This window comes from Tursiops truncatus, chromosome 11, assembly GCF_011762595.2.
Source record: "Tursiops truncatus isolate mTurTru1 chromosome 11, mTurTru1.mat.Y, whole genome shotgun sequence".
Lineage (NCBI taxonomy): Eukaryota > Metazoa > Chordata > Mammalia > Artiodactyla > Delphinidae > Tursiops > Tursiops truncatus.
The window spans coordinates 68,381,532-68,389,105 of record NC_047044.1 but is presented as its reverse complement, the minus strand read 5'-3'; the positions used below and the strand labels follow the sequence as shown (position 1 = coordinate 68,389,105).

General features: G+C 35.4%; 1 non-coding gene across 1 annotated transcript; it reads right to left on the bottom strand.

The window, feature by feature from the left end:
- Positions 1 to 6,145: 6,145 nt before the first annotated feature.
- On the bottom strand, positions 6,146 to 6,252 carry LOC117314419 (U6 spliceosomal RNA). Its single transcript, XR_004529164.1, has one exon. It is a non-coding gene; the product is annotated as a U6 spliceosomal RNA (small nuclear RNA).
- Positions 6,253 to 7,574: the final 1,322 nt, after the last annotated feature.

Below are 7,574 nucleotides of genomic sequence, written 5' to 3'. Positions count from 1 at the left end.
GAAATTTCAGAAATGAATAACTTGTTTTGCTTAATCTCAGACCACCTACTGCAACAATACATGTTTTTTAATTGCTAAATTGTAGAATTAATTCATTCTTGCTCATTTTTATTTCCCTTTTAATGAGGAATCCAAGACTTCCAGAAACCAGAAAAAATGATTAATGACATAATTGCCAAATATAACTTAATAATTACTTTTACTTCAAGTGGATTTATGTTTTATCAGATATACTAAGTAAATTATTTGACTTCACAATTTACGTTTCTTGTTTGTGACACAGAGAAGCTAAGTCGAAGTATGTAACTCCCTTCCTCTTTGAAGAATTTTTACCATGAAACAAAATGGAGCTTGAATAGAATGTTACATTGAGAGAGAGCATACAGTCACTGCTCAGTACAGCTGAGCAGAAAATAAAAGTCTATACTAGAAAACTTGAAAATAACCCAAATACATTTTTTTGTGATTTCATTTTTATGACATAACGTTTGGAAAAAAAAAATCTTTAAAAAAAAGTTGTTATGCTCACCAGGGTCCTAAGGGAACTATCAAAAATTGATTCCAGCCTGTTAAAGCAGTAAAAATAATTTATTTAAACAATTTTGAGAGACACTCATAATTGTATGGAAGGCTAGAGAACTAGGCCCCCAAATCAAAGAGAGCTGGGTAGCTAGAACCCCAGGCATATCATGCCACACCATTAGCCAGTGGGGGAACAGAGTTGCACCACTGAGCATTGGATGTCTAGCTTGTCTCACTGGTACAGCTGATGCCACACCCTGGACATCACCCTTGTAACTCTGGACACTCCTGTCACTTAACCACTAGAAACTGAAGACTACTTCTAACATCAGTAACCCAAAGGAATTTGCCACTATCTCTGCACAGGGGCCTGGTAAAGTGAGTATGTAGCAATTTTAGATTCTGTAGTAGGCGACAACTAACTTCTCTCTCCCCATAAAAAGCCAACAAATATCCACTTCAGTCCATCCTAGCACAATATTAAAATCATCCTCTTTTCATACTTCAAATTTTTAAAATTATGACTTTCTAACAAAAATGCAAACATTGCTCATACAAACCAAGTGCTCTCACCCTCTCAACAAATGGAGCACCTCAATTTCTCATTAGGGCAATGTTCAGAATTTGAAAGTGATGTCTAGTCCTCCTCTAGTCCCATCAAGATGCTGATTCAATCATATCAACTAGTTAATAACTATCCCAATATGTACCTTATATACAACAATGAAATACACATATGTGTTGTATATAAACTTATGTACATACACACATGAATATATACATACATCTGCATGTTTATATATGCATGTAGACATACACATACGTGTGTGTATGTATATATATACACATACACATAAGAAGTGACTACAATTGTCATTTCCACAGTTTGTCATAGGTATTAGCTGAATATCTGACTTCCCTTTTCTACTTTATATTCCAGGTTCCTCTATCCTTGATATACATTTCAGTTGGTTAGGAATCTAAGCCTCTTGTAGTAGTCTTCAACTTTTACTACCAGACATGGCAGTAAAAGGAAGTATCCCCAGAGAATGACCTGTGTTCCATCCACAGTCCTTCCAGCCCCCACTGAGTAGCAACAATCTCATCTCTTCCTGATAGTAAGGATAAATTAAATCTGCTTTTGCCTATTCAGTCAATGGTGTGAAAATTCCCAAATGATAAGTTAGCAGTTTTATTTTCCAATTCAATAGAGCCATTGGGTTATGCCACTCGGTGAAAAAATAAGACAAAAGAGCAAAGAATTTTAGGAACAGAAAGCAAAAACAAACATTTTGTGAGTGAGTTATTTGGTATGATATGAGAAATTCTCCCCAAATCTACCTTTTAATTCTCAGACTCTTGTGTTACAGCTACAGAAGAAACAGAACCACTGGTTCAGAACATATATCCTTTCCTGCAGGACAGCATCTCAACCTCACAGGGTCCCCAGATGGTGAGGTAAATGAGTCTTTTACAAAGCACTCAACCATTCTGTAAGGCCAGCTGCTTATGGGAAATGGAGTCTTCATAAGAACAGTGAATTTATGGGCATTAGCTCTAGGTCTTGAATCTTTCATTGTAAAGCGAGGAGAATACATTTGGTACAGGATATGATGATGGCATACAAAGCATTAGCAGGTCCGCTGATAATGGTGCTGGAAGAAGTATGGTAAACAGGAGGAGCAAACTTCATTTAGAATAAATATCTTCTAATGAGAACAAATTGGAATAGGTACTTGCACCCATGAAGAAAGCATTCCATTACAATCAACCAGCCACCGGGTAACTAACTAGCTAACTTAACATAATGGGAATTCATGGCAGGTTGCTGCTGTTTGCAAAATGAGAAGTTGGTGATGGCAGTAGTTGAGTCAACCTTAGTGAAAGCAAGTCCTTTTACTTTAGTCCATGCAAATCACTTATCCTTAAGAATATGACCCTTTTCATCAAGGTCCTCTGTTTCTACGAGACACAATAATAGATTTCTTTGCATTTGGAGGCAATGTATAATACATAAAGTATAATACTTTACCTTTGAGCTGAAAGGCTATCATTTTGATTGGATCCAGAGCTAGAGGAGGTCTATGTAGTCCAGACTGCAATGCATGAACTTCTGCTACTGTGCCATGAACCCACTGTCAATGACTGAGAAATGGGGCTCAAGGATATCTACAGAATTTGTCAACAAATGTGAGCTTTTTGGTGGGCATTCACATGGGACATATTATAAGATGATTCTAGGAGTTTTATCTCCATATCTCTTCCTAAAAGTTCATGAGTCACAGACTTAAGATTTATATGTATCCTTGATTTAGACCATCATATCTCCTTCCACTATAAGAGAAAAAAGAGATACTTCAACTGATTTTTTATACAGGTGAAATACCACTTCTTCATTATTTACTATGATCATAATTTAATGGGGCTCTAATGTATCCACAGACCATTTTCAGCTGGTGCCAGAATACCACAAAAATATATTTGTAAAATAAGCCAAATGAATTATTCCGTCTTCACTTCATTCTCATCATAGAGAATGCCCCCATGAAACCATAAGTTGTGTTCAATAAGGGCTGGCAAAGCAGGTATAGAAAGGCAAGATATTTAAGCAACTGATTCATGCATATATTTGTTTCTACAGAATCAGTTCAGCTCCAACCTCATTTTTTTTACTTCTACTTGTTGGCGAAGTACAGCTTGGAATGTTTGACTTTATGTCTATGTAGATTACAGAGCATCCAGTTCATGATGGGCACTTTGGATTACATAGTCATATAGTTAGTATTCAATGTATACCAGGTTAAAGTTTTTCGAAAGCAGATACTTGCCAAAGAATTTAAGGCTGTGCTCTGAAATCCTAAGACCCTCCACTATGCCATATTCTTCACATGGTCCTTTAATCTGCTAGAAACACCATGAGAACCACTGAAATCTCTGTGCCAGGTGAGTGGCAGAACTGCATCCATTGTCATCTGAACCACTTTTTCTTTCTATGGACCCAGTCAAAACCAGCATTTCAGGCTAAAGGTAAAAATATTATATTTATACCTCAGTGTAATACACCTTGCCTCCAAAATGCAAAGAAACTCATGGATTGCTATGGTGCTTAATGGCACAGTAGCAACTTCTTAACTTTAAAGGGGACATCTTTACATGCTTTAGTCATATAGACTGGAGGTTGGCAAACTACAACCTGCAGGTCAAATCTAGCCTGCCACTTAGTATTTTTAACAACCTGTGAGCACAGCTTGAAGGGATAGCACTGTAAGCCATGGGTACCTACAAAACTTTGGATTGCCAGTGGGTCTTTTGTAGACAGCATACAGTTGGATCATGCATTTTTATCTACCCTACCAATCTCTTTCTTTTGATTGGAGAGTTTAATTCATTTACATTTAAAGCAATTACTGTTAGGGAGAAATTTCTTTCTCCTTTCCTTTTGTGTATATTCTATGGCTATTTTTTTGGTGGTTACCATGGAGATTTCATTTAACATCTTGAAGTTATAACACTCTAAGTTGAATTTATACCAGCTTAACTTCAATAACATACAAAAATTCTGCTTCTTTACAGCTCCATCCCCACCTCTTTTGGTTGTTGATGTCACAAAATTGCATATTTATATATTGTGTGCCCTATCACATAAACTAATAATCCTTTTAAATGTATCAGTCTCTTAAATTATGTAAAACAGGATTCAGATATACTAACAAAAGTTACAGTAATGATAACTATAATTTCCCATGTATTTACCTTTATTTCTCCATACAGCTCCAAGTCATTGTCCAGTGTCTTTTCATTTTTCTCTGAATGATTCCCTTCAGCATTTCTTGCAGGACAGTCTAGTGGTCACAAACTCCTTCACCTTTTGTTTATCTGGGAATGTCTTAATTTCTCTCTCAATTTTAAAGGACAGTTTTGCTGGATATAGGATTCTTGATTGACAGGTTTTTTTTCTTTTAGTTCTTTGACTATATTGACCCACTGTCTTCTGGCCTCCAAAGTTTCTGATGAGAAATCTACTGATATTCTTAATAAATATCCCTTGTGTGTGATGATTCATTTTTGTTCTGCTGCTTTTAAGGTTCTGTCTTTGTATTTGGCTTTTAAAATTTTTATTATGTTTCTCAGCATGGATCTTTTAGTTCATGTTAAAGTTCATTGAGCTTCTTGGATGTTTATATTCACGTCTATCATCAAATTTGTGAAGTTTTCAGCCATTGTTTCTTCAAATATTCTCTTTATCCTTTATTGTCTTCCTCTCTTCTCTTTTTGGGACTCTCATGGTGCATATGTGATGGCATCCCACAGGTCCCTTAGGCTCTGTTGGATTTCCTCACCATTTTTCTTACTGTTCCTCAGCCTTGATAATTTCCATTGTCAAGTTTGCTGATTCTTCTGTCTGCTCAAATCTACCTTTGAATCCCTCTAGTGAATTTTTCATTTTGGTTATTGTACTTTTCAGCATTTTTTTGGTTTCTTTTTAGGTTTTCTCTTTATTGATATTTCTATTTTGTTCATACATCATTTTCTTGACTTCCTCTACATATTTCTTTTGTTATTTGAACATCTTTAAAATAATTGTTTTAAAGTATTTGTCTAGCATATCAGCCATTAGGTCTTTCAGAGACAGTTTCTGTAGATTATTCTTTTTCCTTTGAGTAGGTCATACTTTCCTGATTTTTGTATGTGCGTTGCCTGCCACGTGGCTTGGGGTGGTGGTTGAGGTGAAGGGTAGCTTCTACTGTACTAAGAGCTAAAATTGACTGAAATTAACTACAACTTACCATCCAAGTTTTTCCCTGGAAGTTGCAAGCCTTCAGCAGCTCTAGAGTTTCAAAATAGTTACATCTGACAGTGCAATTTTTTTTCTAAGTAGGGAGATATTCCTGGTGTATCATATTGTCATCTTCAGCTAGTACTAGCTTTGAATCAAGGTTTTAGTCGACAGACTAAGTAAATTAAAACTACTTTTAACTGTTTAAAATTGTGCATGGAATCTCTGATAAGTGTTCCTACATGTAAAATTCACCCTGAACTAATGCTTTTTCCTCATTTGTTTAGCATCCTTTTAATCCATTTTCACAACTATGCCCCAGATATTTACTGATGTAAATTAGAATTCTTTGCAATTCTCCTTAAGCTTGATTTTGTAATTTTCCTCCTTTATTAGTTGCCTCTTTTTTTACAAGAGCCGTACTAAGAAGTCATGATAAAATGATAGTCTACACCCTCAAGGAGTTTACATCTGATGTTATTCCTTGTCATTATTTTGAGCTACCTAAATAAATTCCATACCTAAAGGCTGCAAATTGTCAGCCTAAAGCTGTGGTTTTTAAATGAGAAAGACTTTGTGTCCTAGGAGACATTTGGTAAAGCTTGGAGATACTTTTGGTTGTCACAATTAAGGGTGCTACTATCATCTAGTGAGGAGAAACCAGGGATGTTGCTTAACATCCTAAAATGCACAGGGCAGCTCTTCTCTCCCCAACAATGAAGAATTATACATCCACAAAATCAATTATTCTGAAGTTGAGAAACCTTGATTTTAAAATTGCAATTGGCTGTCCTCACTCCCCTTATCAAGAATATTTTACTGACTGCTTTTTTTCTTTCTGATTTCAAAAATATGGAACACTTCACAAATTTGCTTGTCATCCTTGTGCAGGTGCCATGCTAATCTTCTCTGCATCATTCCAGTTTTAGGATATCTGCTGTTGAAGTGAGCACCTGACTGCCTTTTAATTATCATTCAAAGCATATCTGAGGGAGTTTGATCTCTCTGATTCTTAATGACAAAAGTGCAAATGACATTTTCCTAATCTATACTTTAAGTAGTCCCTCAGTAAACTTCCTCTCTTTAGATTCTATTGGATAGAAGTTAGTTTTAAAATAATCTATTTCACAATAACAATGTGCTTTGACTTCAGGAGAGACATATATATCTTAAAATCATAAGGGCAGATCCCTAAATAAACTAATAATTAGTCTTATGTTGAAGCAAAATTTCTCTTGAAAAGTTAATAGTATCAACCTAACATTACTTTTGCATTCTTTATTTTCTTAAAACTATATAAAATACTTAGCTAGTGTGTTATTTTACTCACTTAAATGAATGAAAAGAATAAAATCCTTGTTACTATGATTTCGTCTTCCTATAGGTGTTTATTAACACTTTAAGTTAATTCCCTTTACACTTAGACTAATACTCATCATCATCTCTATCTTCTGTTTCTATGACTTTCTAACTAATAACCTGTTTAATATTTTTGTGGGTATGCACAAATCAGATGCATAGGTTCATCAGACTGTTGGATTTAAGTTATATATGTCAAGCCCTATTTTAAACCAGACTTAAAGTCCTCATATTCTTCACAAGATCTTTTATATCTTATAATAAAAGAGATAATATTATTGCAACTTAAAGAATTTCAAGACTCAGCTCTACCCACCACCAGTCCCTCCCAGCAGGAAACCTGTGCAAGCCTCTTAGATAGGCTTATCCACCAGAGGACAGACAGCAGAAGAAAGAAGAATTACAATCCTGCAGCTTGTGGAACAAAAACTACATTCACAGAAAGATAGACAAGATAAAAAGGCAGATGAAGGAACAAGACAAAACCCCAGAAAAACAACTAAATGAAGTGGAGATAGGCAACCTTCCAGAAAAAGAATTCAGAATAATGATAGTGAATATGATCCACGACCTCGTAAAAAGAATGGAGGCAAAGATCGAGAAGATGCAAGAAATGTTTAACAAAGACCTAGAAGAATTAGAGAACAAACAGAGATAAACTATACAATAACTGAAATGAAAACTACACTAGAAGGGATCAACAGCAGAAAAACTGCGGCAGAAGAATGGATAAGTGATCTGGAAGACACAATGGTGTAATTCACTGCTGCAGAACAAAATAAAGAAAAAAGAATGAAAAGAAATGAAGACAGCCTAATAGACCTCTGGGACAACATTAAATGCAACAACATTTGCATTTTAGGGGTTGCAGAAGGAGAAGAGAGAGAGAGAGGACCCAAGAAAATATTTGAAGAGA